Source organism: Leopardus geoffroyi, chromosome C1 (assembly GCF_018350155.1).
Source record: "Leopardus geoffroyi isolate Oge1 chromosome C1, O.geoffroyi_Oge1_pat1.0, whole genome shotgun sequence".
Lineage (NCBI taxonomy): Eukaryota > Metazoa > Chordata > Mammalia > Carnivora > Felidae > Leopardus > Leopardus geoffroyi.
In genome coordinates, this window is record NC_059328.1 from 158,935,295 (window position 1) to 158,955,351 (window position 20,057).

The 20,057-nt window shown below is 37.4% G+C and overlaps 1 protein-coding gene and 1 pseudogene across 6 annotated transcripts in view; one reads left to right on the forward strand and one right to left on the reverse strand.

Moving 5' to 3' along the window:
* The window catches only part of UBR3 (ubiquitin protein ligase E3 component n-recognin 3), a 241,425-nt gene that overhangs the window by 15,344 nt on the left and 206,024 nt on the right, over positions 1–20,057 (forward strand). The window lies entirely within an intron of this gene.
* On the reverse strand, positions 17,012–18,221 carry LOC123599053 (annotated as a pseudogene).

A 20,057-nucleotide genomic window follows, 5' to 3' on the forward strand; every position in this document is an offset into this window, starting at 1 on the left:
TGTTTGGTATTGGCTCAAATATTTTGCCTATTTTTTTCTTACTGGTTTATTTTTTTCCTTTGTTTCTAATTATTAACTTTTTTTTCCATTTTATTTTATTTAATGAATTTATTTTTTAAAGTAGGCTCCAACATGAGGCTTGAACTCCCAGCCTTGCGATCAAGAGTTGCATGCTCCACTGACTGAGCCACCCTGGTGCCCCTCTAATTATTAACTTTTGATATAGTTCCTTATCTATTGTGGATACAAGTAATTTTTCAGGTATATGATTTGCAAATATTTTTTCCTGGTTTATGGCTTATCTACTTACAGTATCTTTTGAAGACCAGAGGTTTTTTAATTTCGGTGAAGTCCAACTTATCGATGTGTTGGCCTCTTTTGAATCCTATCTTTGATGTTAGATCAAGAAGTATTTACCTAACTCAGCATCAAGATTTTTTTCTAGAAGTTTTATAGGTTTAGGTCTATGATCAATTTTGAGTTAATTTTTATATATGGTATGAGGTATGGCTCAAAGTCCATTTTGTTGCATATGGGTATCCAGTTGTTGAAAATACTGTCCTTTCTTCATTGAATAGCTTTGGCACCTTTGTCAAAAAAGAGTTGTCCATATATGTGTGGATATGTATCTGGACTTTCTGTTTGTTTGTTTTTTAATTTTTTAAAGTTTTTATTTATTTATTTTGAGAGAGAGAGAGCGAGCACGAGCTGGGGAGGAGCAGAGAGAGAGGGAGAGAGAGATTTAGAAGCAGGCACTGTGCACTGTCAGCATGGAACCCAAAGTGGGGCTTTATCTCACAAACTGTGAGATCATGACCTGAGCTGAAATCAAGATTTGCGCTTAACTGACTGAGCCACTCAGGCATCCCTGGACTTTCTATTTTTATGCCAGAGCCAAACTCTCTGGATTACCGTAGTAAGATTGTAGTAAAATCAGATAGTATCAACTTTCCAACTTTAGTATTTTTAATTTCAAAGTTACTGTGGGTAACTTTGCATTTCCATATGAATTTTAGATTAAACCTATCAGTTTCTACAAGAAAGAAAGCCTGCTTAGATTTTGACTGGGATTGTGTTGTATCTGCATATCAGTTTGGGGAGAACTGACATCTTAACATTACTAAGTCTTCCAACTTACAGTAAATCTATTCATTTTTTAAGGTCTTCTTTAATTTCTTTCAGCAGTGTTTTGTAGCTTTCAGTGAACACATCTTGTACATTTTTTAAATGCCTAAGTATTTCGTATACTATTATAAGTGGTAGTTGAAAATATTTCAATTTCTGATTGTTGCTAGTAAATAGAAATCCAAGTAAATTTTGTATATTGATTTTGAACCTTGCTAAACGTATTTATTCTAGTAGCTTTTTGTAGACTCCATTAGGTTTTCTATGTAGGTGAGTATGCTGAGTCTGAATATAGTTTTACTTCCTTTCAAATCTTAGTGCTGTTTATTCATTTTCCTGATTATGTGGAACAGAACCTCTATTACACTATTGAGCAGAAGTGATAGATGTGAACATCCTTGTCTTGTTCCTGATGTTAGGGAAAAGTAAATCTTTTATCATTAAATATGATATTAGCTATAAGATTTTGTAGATGTCTTTTCTCAGATTGAGGAATTTCTCTTCTGTTCCTCGTTTGCTGAGAAAAAATTTTTTTAAAAAATCATGAATGGGTTGTTGGATTTTGTCAAGTGATTTTTTGCTTCAAATGAGATAATTGTATGGTTTTTCTTTTTAATTGTAGATATGGTGAATTACATGGAATAATTTTTGAATATTGAACCAGTCTTGCATTCCTAGAATAAACTGTATTTGGTCATGATGCATGTCTTTTTTTACATATTGCTAGATTCCAATTGCTAGTATTTTGATGTGAGGATTTTTGTTTCTGTGTTCAAGAGGAATATTGGACTTCTTTTGTCATATGTTTGTTTTCTTCTTTAGTAATATCTTTGTCTGATTTTGGTATCAAGGTAACGCTACTTACGTAAGATGAGGGAAGGTTTTCTTCTTCTATGTATATATTTTTAAGGGTTTATGAAGAATATAACTATTTCTCCCTCAAATGTTTGGTGGAGTTGGACAGTGAAACAATAATAAGTTTAGAGTATTTACTGTTGGAAGCTTTTTTAAGTAAAAATTTAATTTCTTTTTTATTAAGTTTATTTACTTTGGAGAGAGAGAGTGCAAGCTGGAGAAGAGAGAGAGGGAGATGGAGGATCCGAAGTGGACTCTGCTGCCAGTGACAAGCCCCACACGGGGCTCGAACTCATGAACCATGAGATCATGACCTGAGCTGAAGTCGGATGCCTGACCGACAGAGCCACCCAGGCGCCCCAGTTTCTTTAATAATGTAGTACTTATTCAGGTTACTTTTTTTTTTCTTATGTACAGTTTGGCAGTTTTAATCTTTCAAAGAATTTGTCCATTTCATCTAAATAGAATTTTCTGAGCAAACAAAAATTTTCATTCGTGTTGCCCTTTTCATGAAATCAGCTTTTGGTTTTATTGATTTCTCTCTCTCCCCCCCCCCCCCATCTGTTATTTATTTCCCTGATATGTGCTCTTTATTATTGTCTTCCTTCTTGTTTGGGTTTAATTTTGTCATTTCTTTTTGATTTTTTTACGGTGGCATTTTTAGATCAATGCTTTGTGACTTTTTCTAATGTAAGTGATACTATAAATTTCTATGTACATTTTTAGAGGAACCCCACAAATTTTAATGTTTTTATTTTTATTCAAGTCACACTATTTTCTGTTTTCCAGGGCTTCCTTGTTGGCCCAAAGATTTTTTAGAAGTTTTGAGGATTTTCCAAGATTGTTTTTTAATAATTTCTAGGTGAATTCTGTTATAGTCAGAGAACATACTTATATATCAACTTTTTAAAAATTGTTAACTTTGGGGCACCTGGGTGGCTATGTCAGTTGAGTGTCTGACTCTTGATTTTGGCTCAGGTCATGATCCCAGGGTTGTGGGATTGAGCCCCATGTTGGGCTGTACGCCGAGCATGGATTCTCTCTCTCTCAAAATAAAAATAAATAACTAAATAAAATTGTTAACTTTTTTTTTAAAGGTTTCCTTCATAGCCCAGAATGTGGTCTAACTTGGTGAATGTTCCATGTGCACTTGAAAAAAGTGTGTATTATTCTGTTGTCAAGTGTGGTGTCTTAAAAATGTCAAAATGTTTTTTTCTATTTCTATGAAAAACCTTATTGGAATTTTGATAGGGGTCACACTGATTCTATAAATTGCTTTGTCTAGTATGGACATTTTATTTTATTAAAAAAAAATTTTTTTTTAACGTTTATTTATTTTTGAGACGGAGAGAGACAGAGCATGAACGGGGGAGGGTCAGAGAGAGGGAGACACAGAATCGGAAACAGGCTCCAGGCTCTGAGCTGTCAGCACAGAGCCCGACGCGGGGCTCGAACTCACGGACCGCGAGATCATGACCTGAGCCGAAGTCGGACGCTCAACCGACTGAGCCACCCAGGTGCCCCTAGTATGGACATTTTAACAATATTAATTCTTCCTGTCCATGAACATGGGATATCTTTCCATTTATTTGTGTCTTCAATTTCTTTCAACAGTATTTTATAGTTTTCAGTGCACAAATCTTTCACCTCCTTTGTTAAATTTATTTCTACATATCTTATTGCTACTACTGTAAATGAGATTTTTTTTCATTTTACTTGCATATAATTCATTGTTAGAATATAAAAATGCAATTGATTTTTGTATGTTGATTTGTATCCTGTGATACTAGTAATATTCTAATCGTTTTTTGGTGCAGTCTTTAGGGTTTTCTGTGTATAATATGTCATCTGTAAACAGATAATTTCACTTTTTTCTTTCTGATTTGAATGCCTTTTATTTCTTGTTCTTGCCTAGTTGTTGTCATTAGGACTTCTAGTGCTTTGTTGAGTAGAAGTGATGATAGTAGGCATCCATATCTTGTTCATGATTGTAGAGGAAAGCTTTCATTTTTTCACCATTTAGTATGAGGTTAGCTATGGGCTTGCCATATATAACTTTTATTATGTTGAAGTTTATTTCCTCTGTACTCAATTTGTGGAATTTTTTTTTTTTTTTAATATATGAAATTTATTGTCAAATTGGTTTCCATACAACACCCAGTGCTCATCCCAACAGGTGCCCTCCTCAGTATCCATCACCCACCCTCCCCTCCCTCCCACCCCCCATCAGCCCTCAGTTTGTTCACAGTTTTTAAGAATCTCCTATGCTTTGGCTCTCTCCTACTCTAACCTCTTTTTTTTTTTTTCCTTCCCCTCCCCCATGGGTTCCTGTTAAGTTTCTCAGGATCCACATAAGAGTGAAAACATATGGTATCTGTCTTTCTCTGTATGGCTTATTTCACTTAGCATAACACTCTTGTGGAGTTTTTATCATGAAACAGATGTTGATTTTTGTCACATACTTTTTCTGCATCTGTTGAGATTATTGTATGATTTTTATCCGTCATTCTCTTAATGTGGTGTTACATTGATTAATTTGCATATTTTGAACCATCTTTATATCCCAGGGGTAAATCCCTTTTGGTGTAGGATCCCTTTTTCATGTGCTGTTGAGTTCAGTTTGCTAGCATTTTGTTGAGAATTTTTGCATCAATATGCATCAGGGATATTGGCCTGTAAGTTTCTTTTCTTTTAGTGTCTTATCAGAGTAATGTTTGCCTCGCAAAATGAAATTGAGAGTGTTCATTCCTCTTCGGTATTTTGGAAGAATTTGAGAAGGATTGGCATTAATTCTTATTTAAATGTCTGGCGGAATTCACCAGTGAAGCCATCTGGTCCTGGGCTTTTTTGTCTGGGAGGGATTTGATTACTGATTCAGTCTCTTTATGTTATTGGTCTGTTCAGATTTTCTGTTTTTTTTCATTGATTCAGTCTTCAGTGGTTGTATGTTTCTAGGAATTTATCCATTTCTTCTAGATTGTCAAATTTTTGGTATTTAATTGTTTATAGTAGACTCTTATCCTTTGTATTTCTGTGCTACTAATTGTAATTTCTTCTCTTTCATTTATAATTTTATTAATTTGAGTCATCATTCTTTTTCTGTTGATTAGTCTACTTAAAGATTGGTCAGTTTTGTTTATCTTTTCAAAAAACCAACTCTTAGTTTTGTTGTTCTTTTCTATTGGTTTTCCATTTTTAATTTCATTTATTTCTGCTCTGTTCTGTTTTCTTCCTTCTGCTTTGGGCTTTGTTCTTTCTTTTTTCCCCCTCGTTCCTTGACATGTCGAGGTAGGTTGTTTATTTGTAATCTTTCTTTTTCCTTAATGTAGGCATTTATAGCTATAAATTTCCCTCTTATACCTGCTTTTTCTGCATCTTGTAGGTTTTTGTTTGGTTTCCATTTTCATTTGTTTCAAGATTTTTTTTATTTTCCTTTCTTTTTCGATCTGTTGGTTGTTCAGGAGTTTATTGTCTAATTTCTGTGTGTTTGTGAGAATCCCAGTTTCTCTCCTGTTATTGATTTCTAGTTTTATAGTTTTTTTTTTTTTTTTAATTTTTTTTTTTTTTTTTTTTTTTCAACGTTTATTTATTTTCGGGACAGAGAGAGACAGAGCATGAACGGGGGAGGGTCAGAGAGAGAGGGAAGCACAGAATCGGGAACAGGCTCCAGGCTCCGAGCCATCAGCCCAGAGCCTGACGCGGGGCTCGAACTCACGGACCGCGAGATCGTGACCCGGCTGAAGTCGGACGCCTAACCGACTGCGCCACCCAGGCGCCCCTCTAGTTTTATAGTTTTCATTGTGTTCAGAAAAGATGTAATTTCAGTTTCTTAAATTTGTTAAGACTTGTTTTGTGGTCTAACATATGATCTTTTTAGGAAAATGTTCTGTTTTGAGATGAATGTGTATTCTGTCACTGTTGGATGGAATGTTCTGTATGTGTCTGTTACATCTGTTTGGTTTATAGTGTTGTTCCCATCTGCTGTTTCCTTATTAATTTCCTGTCTGGATGATCTATCCATTGTTGAGAGTGAAGTATCACAGTTTCTTATTATATTATTGTGTTGCTGTTTATTTTCCTTTTAGAGCGAGAGAGAGTGAGAGCACACAAGTGGGGGAAAAGGGCAGAGGGGGAGAGAGAGAGAGTGAGAGAGAGGGAGAGAGAGAGAGAGAGAGAGAATCCTAAACCCCAATGTGGGGCTTGCTCCCAGGATCCTGGGATCATGACCTGAGTCAAAATCAAAAGTCAGATGCTCAACCAGCTGGGCCACCCAAGGGTCCCTCTTTTGCCTACTTTCTAATTGAATTGTTTTTTTTTTTGTTTGTTTGTTTGTTTTTTACAGTTGAGTTTTGAGATTTCTTAATATATTCTAGATACTTGTCTTTTGTCAGATATGTGGTTTTGATAACTTAATGATAATGTGTCTCAATGTAGACCTTTTGGGACTAAACCTACTTAGGGACTTTAGGGCCTCCTGAGTCTTGGTGTTCTTTTATTTCCCCAAATTTGGGATGTTTTCAGCCATTATCTCTTTATTTAAAAAAATTTTTTTAAGTTTATTTTGAGAGAGAGAGAGAGAGAGAGAGAGAGAAGGCACAAGCTCGAAGGGGCAGAGAGAAGGAGAGATAGAATCCCAAGCAGACTGCTCCATCAGCACACAGGCCCATGTGGGGCTCAAACTCACAAACTGTGAGATCATGACCTGAGCTGAGATCAAATGCTTTTTTTTTGTTAAAAAATATATTTTTAAAAATATATTTTAAAGAGAGAGAGAGAGAGACAGACAGACAAAGTGCAAGTGGAGGAGGTGCAGGGAGGGAGGAAGACACAGAATCTGAAGCAGGCTCCAGGCTCTGAGCTGTCAGCACAGAGCCCAACACAGGGCTCAAACTCATGGACTGGGAGATCATAACTTGGGCCGAAGTGGGACGCTCAACTGACTGAGCCATCCAGGCGCTCCTAGAGCCAAATGCGTAACCAACTGTGCCACCTAGGCGTCCCAGCCCTTATTTCTTTCAATAGACTTTTGGTCCCCTTCTCTCTGTCCTCTTTTTGTGATTCCCATAATGATGTATGTTGTTTGTTTGAGTCATGTCTTATGAGTCCTGTAGCTTTCTTCATTCTTTCTTATTCTTTTTTCCTCTTGCTCTGCTGACTGGAGATTTCAAATGACATGTCTTGTTTTTATGAATTCTTTCCTGGTGAAGTCTGCTATTGAATAGTTCTGTTGAATTTTTCAGTTCAGTTATATTCTTCAGCTCTAGAATTTCTGTTTGTTTTTTAAATGATTTTCATTTCTTCTTGAACTTATTCTATTCATGTATTTTCCCTGTATTTTTGCTTATTTTCTATCAGGGTTTTCTTGTAGTTCACAAAACTTATTTAAGAGGATTATTCTGAATTCTTTGTCATTCAGTTCATCTCCATTTCTTCATAGAGGAACCTTATTGATTTCCTTTGGTGGTTTCAGGTTTACCTGATTCTTCTTGATCCTTCTATCCTTATGTTGGTATGTGTGCATTTGAGGAAGTGGTCTCCTTTTCCAGTCTTTACATGTTCACCTTGGTAGGGAAAGATTTTCTTCATTCACCTCAGCCTGGGATTCTGAATGGGCCAGCTGATACTATTCATTGGCAAGCAGCACTTCAGGGTGTCTGGTTGGGTGGAGCCACTGCCTGTGCTCTTAAGTTGAGAGGGGTCGCCTGGCTGGGTTTTACTGTCAGATGAGTCTGCATTCAGGTGGGGCTGCTGGCTGGGTTCTATGGTCAGGCAGGGCCATTGGCTGGGCTCCATAATAATCTCTGGTTGGACAGAATCGCAGGCTGTGCTTCCTGGCCAGGTAGTGTAGCTAGTTGGACTCTGTGATTGGGTGGGGCCACAGGCTAGGTCCTTAATCAGCCCTGATTGGGTGGGTCCCTAGGCTATGCTCCCTGGCTAAGTGCCAGTCTTTGTGTCCTGCTTGGTAGAATTTTTTGAATTCACCCCCTTTAAAAATTTTTTATTTTATTTTATTTTTCTCTTTGATTGTTCAAGCTGTTGAAAACTATGGGGGTTATAATATTTTATTATTTTGGCTATACTACATCTTACAGCTTAACTCTTTCATCTGGACACCATATGAAAATTCTTTCTTTGTACCTTGAAAAAATGTTCTCGTAGGTTTTGTGAAAAAGTTCTAGATCAGAAATTAGGCAATCCTGACTCTAATTCCTTGAATTACTGGGTGAAATAGGTATGCATTTATACTTTTAATACAATATTGCCAAATTGTCCTCATATTTGGTATGTTAATTTACACTCTTCTCCGTCAGTACAATGAGAATATCCATTGCTTTAGTACTTAGCCAAGCACTAAGCATGGTCCATGCATTGTTTGCAGGTGTGTAAATTTTCAAATTTTTAAGGATTTTTAAGCCTATGTCTGTTACTGATTTCCATTTTAATTGCTTTGTGGTCTGAGAACATAGTTTGTGTAATGTTCATTTAAAATGTTTCAATACCATAAAGTGGTAAGATCCATATACCAGTCGTTGATATTTTCTGCTTGTCAGTACTGAAAAGCCATCAGTCTGGTTTGGACTAATTTCAGTGCTGGCCATAAGGCGGGCTCCATTGTGTATTTAGGCAGTTGTGTCCCATTGAGGGAGTATATTAGCTTGCTGCCATAACATAATACCATAGACGGGGGCTTAAACAATAGAAATTTATTTTTCACAGTTCTGGAGTCTGGAAGTCCAAGATCAAGGTGCTGGCAGGTTTGGTTTCTACTGAGGCTTCTCTCCTGGGCCATAGATGGCTGCCTTAACCCTGTATCTGCACATGGTCTTTCCTGTGTGTATGTGTGTAACCCTGGTGTCTCTTTCTCTTCTTTTTTTTTTTTTTTTTGTTTATTTTTGAGAGACAGAGTACGAGTGGGGGAGGGGCAGAGAGAGAGGGAGACACAGAATCTGAAGCAGGCTTCAGGCTCTGAGCTGTAAGCACAGAGACCGATGCGGGTCTTGAACCCATGAGACATGAGATCATGATCTGAGCTGATGTCAGACGCTCAAACAACTGAACCACCCAGGCGCCCCTATTTTTCTCTTCTTATAGTGACACTAGTTGTATTGGATTAGGGCTCCACTCTATGACTTCACTTAACCTTAGTTACCTCCTCAAAGGTCCTGTCTCCACATACAGTCACAGTGGGGGTTAGGACTTCAATGTATGAATTTTTGAGGGTCACAGTTCAGTAGGAAGAAGAGGATGGAGAGTGGGTATATTGACATGTATGTTGGTAAACATATACAGTGTAGATCATTTGAAAAGGTCTGTGTGTTTGACTACATAATTCTGTCAGTCAGTAATATCCTAGTACTTCTCAAAAATGATAAAAGGTATTTATTAGGATATATTTTATGAACAATGGAATGAGCCTCTAGCTGTTGTAGTTTGTAGTGTTCTATTATTCTTGGTTAGGTCTAGTTTGTTGATAGTGTTTTTGGTAGTTATCTATCACTGTGTAACAAATCACTCTGAAACTTAGAAGCTTCAAACAATAAAAATTTGTCATCTCATAGTTTCTATGGACTTGGGATTTGGAAGTGGCTTATGTGGGTTGTTTTGGCATAGTGTCTCATGGGGTTGTAGTAAAAACCTTGGCTGGGTTTACAGTCTTCCAGGGACTGGAAGATCCACCTTCAAGGTGGGTCACTCACATGACTGTGGACAGGAGGATCAGTTTCCTGCCATGTGGGCTTATCATAATATTGCTTGAAAAATTTCCTTTAATATTTCTTATGGTACAGGTATGATAGCAGTGAATTTTCTCTGGAAAGATTTTGTCTGGAAAGTTTTCATTTACCTTCAGTTTTGACGGGTGTTTTCTTTGAGGTAAGAATTCTAGAGTCACAGGTTTGCTTTTTTTCTTCTAGCGCTTTAAATATGGTTCTACATTGTGTTCTGATTATGCAGTTCCTGTTGAAAAGTCTGCTGTCCTTCGTATTTTTGTTGCTCTGTACATAATGGGTCATTTTCTTCTGGTTGCTTTGAAGATTTTCTTTTTATTTATTTTTTTTAAATGAAAAAAAAATTTTTTTTACATTTATTTATTTTTGAGAGACAGAGAGAGACAGAGCACAAGTGGGAGAGGGGCAGAGAGAGAGGGAGTCACAGAATCCAAACCAGGCTCCAGGCTCCGAGCCATCAGCAAAGAGCCCAATGTGGGGCTCAAACTCACGAACTGGGAGATCGTGACCTGAGCTGAAGTTGGACGCTCAACTGACTGAGCTACCCAGGCGCCCCAAAGATTTTCTTTTTAAAAAAAAAATTTTTTTTAATGTTTATTTATTTTTGAGAGAGACAGAGACAGAATGCGAGTGGGTTAGGGGCAGAGAGAGAGGGAGACACAGAATCTGAAGCAGGCTCCAGGCTCTGATCTGTCAGCACAGAGCCCGACGCAGGCCTCGAACTCACGAGCTGCGAGATTATGACCTGAGCTGAAGTTGGACACTTAACCCGACTGAGCCACCCAGGCGCCCCACTTTGAAGATTTTCTTACCACTGGTTTTCAGCAGTTTGATTATGAAATGCCTTTGTATGGCTTTAAAAAAAGTTTATTCTGGTTGGGATTTGATGAGTTCTTGGATCTGTAATTTTATGGTTTTCAGCAAATTTGGGGAAACTTCAGCCATTCTTCAGATATTTGTGTTTTCTCCCCTCCTCCTCTTTTTGGGTTTCCAGGGTAATGCAAGACTGCTTGTTATTGTCACTCTTCACATAAGTTTTGTTTATGTTCTCAGTCTCTGTGCTTTATTTTGGATAGTTTCTTATTTTTTTAATAATTTTATTTATTTATTTTAGAGAGGAGAGGGAGTGTGCGCGCATGTGCATGGATGAGCGGGGGAGAGGGGCAGTGAGAGAGAGGGAGACAGTCTTCAGCAGGCTCCATGCTTAGCACAGAGCCTGACACAGGGCTCAGTCTCATGATCCTGGGATCATGACCTGACCTTAAGAATCAAATGCTAAACCAACTGAGCCCCCCCAGACGCCCCATTTCTTATTGTTAGGTTAGTTACATCGCTCATCTTTTTTTTTTCTAGTGTCTAATCTACTGTTATCCTGTGTGGTGTATTTTTCATTTCTGATATTTTTCATCTGTAGAAGTTTGATATGGGTCTTATTTATCTGTTATCATGGTATAAGGTGTGAGGAGATTACTCCTCCCCGAATCTTTGCTGGTTACTCAATTCATCTCAATATCATTCATAATAAACCATGTTTTCCTCATAGATTGAAATCTGCCTTGTCATGAATTAAATTCCATATGGATTTGATTCTGTATTTGGATTCACAATAATTAATTTGTCCATTGATACACCTTTTTATGTACCATTACCACATTGTTTCCTTTCTGCCCTCGAGCATTCAATATATTTACTATTTTAATACTTTAATACATGTACATCTCTAATTTTGCTGTCTTCTAATTTACTGTACATCTCTAATTTACATGTCTTCTGATCCTATATGCACACTGTGACTGAATTTAGAACTTAGAGTTTTCACAAATATTTTGCTTTTGTTTTGGTAGTACTTTAGGCCTCACCAAATAATATTAAATCTATATAGATGGAATTTGTTTTCTTTATTTCTGATAATTTTAGACATGAGATGAATTAATACTTTAAGCTGTACAAATTAGAGATGTAGAACTGTATATCTAGAGAAATTGCATAAGAACACATATAGGTGAATTTGGAACTGAATTTCTGACCTAACTTCACCTTTCTTTACTTTATGTTTTATTTAATTATATTTATCATTAATGTCTATTATTGTCTTCTAAAAGGTAAGCTCCCTAAAAGCTGTCTACCACAGTTTTGATAATTTTAACCTTAAAGTAAGTTTTAATATTTGGTAAAGCTATTTTATTATTACTCTTATTGTTCAAAATTTTCTTAGCCTTTCTTTTCCATAGGAATCTCAGAATGACCTTGTTTATTCCTTACTGGTATTTTTACCTATAAATATATAGGTCAATTTAGTGGAAACCATATATCTTTACGGTATGTCTTTTGTGATCTTTAGGAATTTTTTTTTTAAACAATTTTACTAGTTAGGCATGTCATTTAGTGTTTCTGAGGTTTCCCCATCTGTAAAATGAAGAGAACAGTTTATTTCAAGGGCTTTTGATATGGGATGCCTGTCTTTCCAGGGGTCTTTGTGAATTACCTTAAATTATATGCAGAGTAGTGTATATGTGTGTAATTTGTGCTAAATTGGGAATGGGATGTATATGCCACAGTCTGATTTTTAGGGGAGCTTATCTTAGATGCTTTTCTAATTTTTGAAATATGTGCTTGAGTTATTTGAATTGGCCTTTTCTTACTGTCCTAGCCTCCCCCCCCCCCCCCCCCCCCCCCCCAACTAAGTCTTAATAATTTGCAAATGGACCACCAGGAATCTCTGGTCCTTTTTTCTTTCTTTCCTTTTCTCCTCTCTGGTCCTGTCCACTCCCTTCCCGTCCTGTCTCCTCCCTTCTCTCAGAATCCTGGAATTCCGCTTTTAGTCATTTAAACTCAGTATCGTAGGAGTCACAAGGAGAGTTTCTGGGATACTGGGAATGTTTTGTTTCTAGATCTAGTTGGTTACATAGGTGTGCTGTTTGTGATACTTCACTGAGCTCCACTTATTTTTTTGGAAATTTTCTGTCAGTTATATTTCAATGAAAAATTTTAAAAAGTTGAGGTAAAATAAAATTTGGAGAGGTTATTTTATTAACTGTTTCTGTAGTTCTGTTCAACCTTTCTATTATTGCCATAACATCCTGTTCCACTAAGGAATATTTAATCTTCTTAATCATTCAAAACTGCTGGATTCTTTGAAGAAAGTATCTGTGACCTGTGAGCTGCTATTGTGAACACATTACTTTCTGCCTCATTTTTTCTTTGGAGCCATACCAGTTGTCTAGAAAGGCCTCTTCCTGTTCACTTGGGGAGAGATCTTTCATACCTGTTTATACGCAGTTGGCCTCTTTGTATACCTACAGAGCTTGGTGTGCCTAGCCTAGCTTCTTTATGTCATTTGGCCTGTATCCTAAATATCACCTCTTCAGAAAGGCCTTCCATTTCAAACCCAATTTAAAGGAGCCTGGTAGACACATTCTGTAAATCATGCCGTCAAATTATTTTTGCAGAGCTTATTATTCATATTTATGTTTTTGTTTCTTTCTCTGTCATCTTCTACTCACTCCCCCAGTAGAAAGTTAGCTCCATGGGAGCAAGGCCCCTGTATTCCTGGGGCCTAAGTTGTCAGTGTCAGGCATACAGTGGTTCTTTAAAATATAGTTGAAAAGCTCGTATTATTAAATGGGTGTCTAGTCCTTTTTGTTGTTGTTGTTCACAGGAAGTCTGGTTATTTTTTAACTGGATGCCCTTGAAATCATCTTGGTGTTCTATTATTAGATTCATTCATTTCCTCAAGTCTTCATTGAACACTTGCTATGTAATATGTAAGATGCTTTAGTTCCCACACTATGATCAGTTTGAAATATGAAAACCAATTTTGTCGATCTTATAATGTGTTATACCAGTATTGCACAGTCTTACATTATTTTAACTAGCTCACAGGGCTTGGTCCTTAAGTCTTCTGGCTGTTAATTTTTTCAGTCAATAGCCATCTGATATACTCCTGTAATCCCAGTCCCTAGGTTGCTTAGACCACTCTTGTTCCTTGGGCATAGTTAGTTCAAGGTTGAAATTTCACTCTTTGATGCCACTTGACACTGTTCAAATTGTTCTTCACTGGCTGCCCAGTAGCACTTTTGAATTCATTTCTTTTCTACATGGAAAGTGTCTAAGAGAGCTTTCTGTGCCCTCCTTCATCTAATCCTTTCTCTTTTCCTGCTTTTCAACTGTCAAGTTTTTCATTGCATCCTTTAGTGTATGTGTTCCCATTCTTCTCTTCTGGCTTTCCTTTCATCTGTTGTTTGTTCTTCATATTTATCCTTGTAGGCAGTATAATTAAATTATCTTCGATCACCACTTGTCTAACCTGTCACACAGGCCAGACTTTTTTTTTTTTTAAGCTTTTAAAAATAGAAATCTTTCCTTGATTTTGCTTATTAGATTTTGTGTGTCACAGCTGAAAGATGTTCTGAAGTTCATATTTATCTTTATCTTTATGAAGCAGGTGCTTGAGTCTGGTGCCTTAAACTACTTGGCCATCTTGACAGAACCTTATTTATCTTTAATGTTTATTTATTTTTCAGAGACAGAGAGACAGAGTGAGAGTGGGGGAGGGGCAGAGAGAGAGGGAGATATAGAAGCAGGCTCCAGACTTTAGGCTGTCAGCAAAGAGCCCGACATGGGGCTCGAACCCATGAACCATGAGATCATGACCTGAGCCGAAGTCGGACACTTAACTGACTGAGCCACCCAGGTACCCCAACCATATTTACCTTTAAAATAAAGGTTTGGACCTTAAGATACAGTACTTCCTAACCTTTTTCATAGTATGCTAGACATGGAAATGATATTTGGATGGGCCACAGAAGCAATTGAGGAGGCTGCTCTGACCCTGCCCATCTGTCTGCCTTGAGGACTGAGGAAATCTGTATCTCTCTACACTGTAATCTATTGACCTAACATTAAGGATAGATAGGCTTGCAGTGTGTGACCACTCTGTTTTGTGGTCCTTCTTTCTTCCTTTTTTCAATATGGTTTTTTAAAAAACTTTTCTCATGTTTTATATTTGAGAGAGAGTGAGACAGAGCCAGAGAGCCAGAGACGGAGACAGAATCTGAAGCAGGCTCCAGGCTCCGAACTGTTAGCACAGAGACGGATGTGGGGCTCAAAGTCATGAGCAGTGAGATCATGACCTGAGCTGAAGCCAGATGCTTAAATGATTGAGCCACCCAGGCGCCCCTGTATATATTTTTCTTAAGAAAGAGTTATAACTTTCATTAGATTCTCAAAGGAGTCTATGAATCCAGAAATGTTCAGAATTAAAACTGTAAATTGTAGAACTAAAACCAAATGAATGACATAACTTATTGTTTGTTTGCTTTTAGTGTAAATCTTTTCCTTTTGATTACAAAGTTATGCATGTGTTTGTTACACAAAATTCAAATATTATAGGTAGAATTAATGTAGAAGCCAGAGTGTGTTATATATTGTATTCCTGGTTAATTTCCACCAATTAATATTCCTGGTTAATATTCCACAGATACATGTATTTGATATAAATATTTTTTTTCTTACACGTATTAACATTTTCTTTCCTATTCTTTCTCCAAAATTTTAATTATAAAGATATTACAATATGTATACTATTATGTAGTTCATTTCTCTATTTATCTTAGATATGATTCTACTTCAGTACTTGTTAATCTACCTCATTCTCTTTAACAAACATAAAGTATTTTATGGATCTGCCATAATTTGGATAACCTTTATTACTGAACACGAGTTGTTTCTAGCTTTTTTTTTTTTTTTTTTTTTTTTTGCATTGCAAACATCTTTGTAGATACTGTCTTAAAAATTTAGGAATATTTCTGTGTAATAAATCCCTAGAAGTAGGAATGCTAGGGCGGGGTATGAACACTTAAAGTTTTTTTTAAATTAAATTTTTATTTTAATTCCAGTATAGTTAATATACGATGTTAAAGTTTCAGGTGTACAATATTGTGATTCATTACTTCCGTATGATACCTGGTGCTAATCACAACAAATGTACTCCTTAATCCTCATTACCTATTTCACCCATCTCCCCAGCCACCTCCCTTTGATAACCATCAATTTGTTCTCTACAGCTAAAAGTCTGTTTCTTTGTTTGTCTCTTTCTCTCTCTCTTTTTACCTTTGTCCTCTGCCCATTTGCTTTTTTTTTTAAAAATTATACTCATGTTTATTTTAATTCAAATTTTCACAGGTTAAAAGATTGCATTTTATTAGAATCAATTTATAGGCAGTTTGCAGCAATGATTTCTCATGAAAAAAAAAAGAGACGATAATCACTCAGATTTTGGATGTGAATGAAACCTCTTCCGGGGCTCCTGGGTGGCTCAGTTGGTTGAGCGTCTGACTTCGGCTCAGGTCTTGATCTCTCGGTCTGTGAGTTCGAGCCCTGAGTTGGGCTTTGTGCTGACAGCTCAGAGCCTGGAGCCTGCTTCGGATTCTGTGTCTCCCTCTGTCTCTGCCCCTCCCCTGCTCATGCGCTGTCTCTCTGTCAAAAATAAATAAACATTAAAAAAAAATTAAAAAAAAAAAAACCTCTTCCTGCAAACCATGGAGATGTTCCTACCAATCTAATAGCAGGAGTTGAATAAAGACATGACATGTTGTGCCCAAAATGTAGGGTAAGGCTTGAAGCTGCAGGTAGCATATGTTCTCATAAATGCAAGATGCAAGTGCCGCTCACTCTAGCATTCACAGACACACCACATATGTGTCCAATGGCTCATTACTGTCTGGCAGTGATAAACTTAGCATGCACTAGGAGGAAGGGCTGTCCCCTTTACAAGTGAATGGATCCAGGCAATTCTTTATGAAAATGATAAGGTTTGGGGCACCTGGGTGGCTCAGTCAGTTAAGCATGTTGACTTGATTGTAGCACAGGTCATGATCCCATGCTTTATGGGATTGAGCCCCGTGTTGGGCTGCACGCTGACAGCTCAGAGCCTGCTTGGGTTTCTCTCTCTGCCCCTCCCCACGCTCACACTCCTTCTCAAAATAAACATTAAGAACAAAATGATAAGGTTCAGAAAAATGTTTGCTTCAAGAGTTATAAAACTTGTTAGAAAATACACAGAATGAACAATATAAAAGGGAACTAGTTCTCAATGGAGGAATCTACTCTTATTATAACTAGTGTAAATAATTACTTCAGATAGATTACAATCAAAATGCACATGGGGGTGCATGGGTGGCTCTGTTGGTTGGACCTCTGACTCTTGATTTCAGCTCAGGTCATAATCCTGGGGCTGTGGGATCAAGCCCCATGTCAGGCTCCGCAATGACAGTGCAGAGCCTGCTTAGGATTCTGTCTCTGTCTGTGTCTCTCTGTTTTTCCTCTCCATGTGTGCATGTGTTCTCTCTCACTCTGTCTCTAACATTAAAAACAAAACAAAACAAAAAAACCCCACATCGAACGGACTATGCTGTATGAGGGAATGTCTGACCAGAGAACATTCCCATGGGTACTTGGGGGGCTGCTGGTACATTGCTTACAGGGTTTCTTTGCAGAGGCAGAGAAACTGTGCCTCACTTGTATTTGCAATGTCCTTCTTCAGTCTTCTTGCCAAGCTTATTCTCTGCTACCAACTTCTTCAAGGACAGGCTGGGTTGAAACAAAGGGTTCCATTTCATGCCACCTGTCCATGATGAACTTTGTAGTATCCAGCCCTATGTAATCAAGCTCAAATGGGCCCATGGAGTAACCAGCTCCTAGCTTCATAGCAGTGTTGATATCTTCCTTTGGATGCATTACTCATTCATGCAGCCTGACTGCTTCCATGAGGTATGGCACTAGGAGACAGTTCACAGTAAACTCAGACGTGTTCTTACAAGAAACCGGATGGTTTTCCAGGGCTTTGCTGAAGTCTGTCAGAGATTCAGGTGTATTCTGGTTGGTCAGTGGTGTTTTAATGACCTCCACAAGCTTTATCAAGGGCACTGGGTTGAAGAAATGGAGTCCAGCGAATCAGTCCTGTCTTATGGTGGCATTGGCTATGTTTGTAGACTGCAGAGAGGAAGTGTTGCTGGCAAAGATTGTACGTTCAGAGGCAAACTTGTTCAACCTCTTGAAGAAGTCATTCTTCATCTTTAAATTCTCCAGAATGGCCTCTACCACCAAGTCCATGCTGTGGACTATGGATGCTGCATCCATGCTGGTTGATATGTTGCTCAGGGTCTTCTCCACAAATTCATCACCTGCCTTGGGGTTTTATGCAGACTTCTTCTCTGCCACTTTCTTAAGGCTTTCCTCAATCTCATTTCTAGATTTTGCCAGCATGTCCTCTGTCTGGTCCACCAACACCGTTGTGGCCAGTTGCTGCAGCAACCTGGGTGATGTCAGTGCCCATCATCTTGCTGCCAGTAACCAACATGTAGTTGATGATGATTTTCTTCACGGAGGCTGAGGTAGCAGATGAGGAGCACACAGAGTACACAAATTGCCGGGTTATGAAAACCATGCTGCAGAGATGAAGGCAAAGGTGGGAACCGCGACAAGACCCACCAAAGCTTTTTTCCGCTCATTTGCTTTTGAACACTAAAAGTTTTAGTAAATTTTGCTAGAGCGGGATTTTATAGAAACGGGATCTATATACACTTCCGTGTATACGATAACAAACATTTCTGAATGTACTTTCCAACAATGAATTAGTAAAGTGAACTTTCCCCAGTCCTCAAGATGAAAAAGATTTTTGTTTTATCAAAATTTTCAAACATACACAAAGATAAAGACGAGAACATTGAACCTCTGTGTATACCCATCACTGGACTCAACATTTACCAAGATTTTTGTCACATTTGCTTCATTTGTCCTTTTCTTCTGTTTTTCTGAAGTATTTTGAAGGGAATTCCAAATATTGTCATCTCACCCTGACATGCTTCAGTATTACCGTTTTTTTAATGTTGATTTTTGAGAGAGAGAGAGAGAGAGAGAGAGAGAGAAAATGCTAGTGGGGGAGGGGCATAGAGAGAGAGAGAGAGAGAGAGGGACAAAGGAGCCCAACAGAGGATCCAAAGCAGGCTCAGCGCTGACAGCAGAGACCCCAATGTGGGGCTCGAACTTGCAAACCATGAGACCATGACCTGAGCCAAAGTCTGATGCTCAACCAACTGAGCCACCCAGGCGCCCTCAGTATTTATATTTAAAAAATTCAAATAATTCCTTTCTTTTAAGCATTTTTTAGCTTTTTAGTATAGAAAATTTCAAACATATATAAAGGCAATGCACATAATGAACCCAACTACTATGATCTTTTATTCGGAAAAAGCTCCTTCAGTGATATTTTTTATTTAAAGACCAATTAAAACTACATTCATTTGACTTGGTGCCTTAAATATGTAAATGGAATACTTACTGGCTTTGATATTGGCCCACATTCTATTTAATGAGCACAACATAATGAAACCTCATGTATCCATCTCCCAGTTTCAACAACTAACAACTTTTAGTTGGTCTTTGGCATACTCCCACCTAATTCATTTCACCCCACTGTGTTATTTTGAAGCAAGTCTCATATATATAGCATTTTATCTGTAAGTATTTCTATAGATATATCTTGAACACAAGACTTCCTTTTCCCATGATAACTGCAATGATGCTACTGTCCTACCTACATAAAATAATTCCTTAGTATCACCAAATATCCATGCATATTTTCCTACATAATCACAATGCTGTTATCACACCTAATAAAATTATCTAATGAACTAATGAACTGTTATGTTACCCAGTTCATAATTAGATCTCCCTGATTGTTTAAAAAATACCTTTGTAAAGTTGGTTTGTTAGGATTGGTTCACGTATTATGTTTATTGGATCTCTAAAGCTTTTTTAAACCTAGAGTTGTCCTTATACCTTCTTTCTCCTCTTGCCACTGACAGGTTGCATAAATTAAATCCATTGTCCTATATAATGGTCTACATTCATGATTTGTCTATTTGTTTTTGGGGGTGTTTTTAACTTTTTCCTTTAACCCCTATACTTCTTATAAATGGAAGTGAGCTCTAGAGACTAGGTGTCAAGTTCAGCTTGTTTGGTAAGAACTCTTACTAAATGGTGCTGTGTGCTTCATAAGAATCACAGTGTTTGAATTTTTTTTTTAACTTCTTGTTGTGCAAAGATTGATAAGGATGTTATCATCTAACTTCTTGTTATGCAAAGATTGATAAGGATGTTATCATCTAAATGGAAAATTTCCCCTTAAGCTTTTCTTTATAATGGCTCCATTCATATGTCAGTTATTTCACTAGATATCACAAAAGGTTATTTTCTAGTTACTCATTTTTTATTAAAAAAATTTTTTTTTTTTTAAATTTATTTATTTTTGAGACAGAGAGAGACAGAGCATGAACAGGGGAGGAGCAG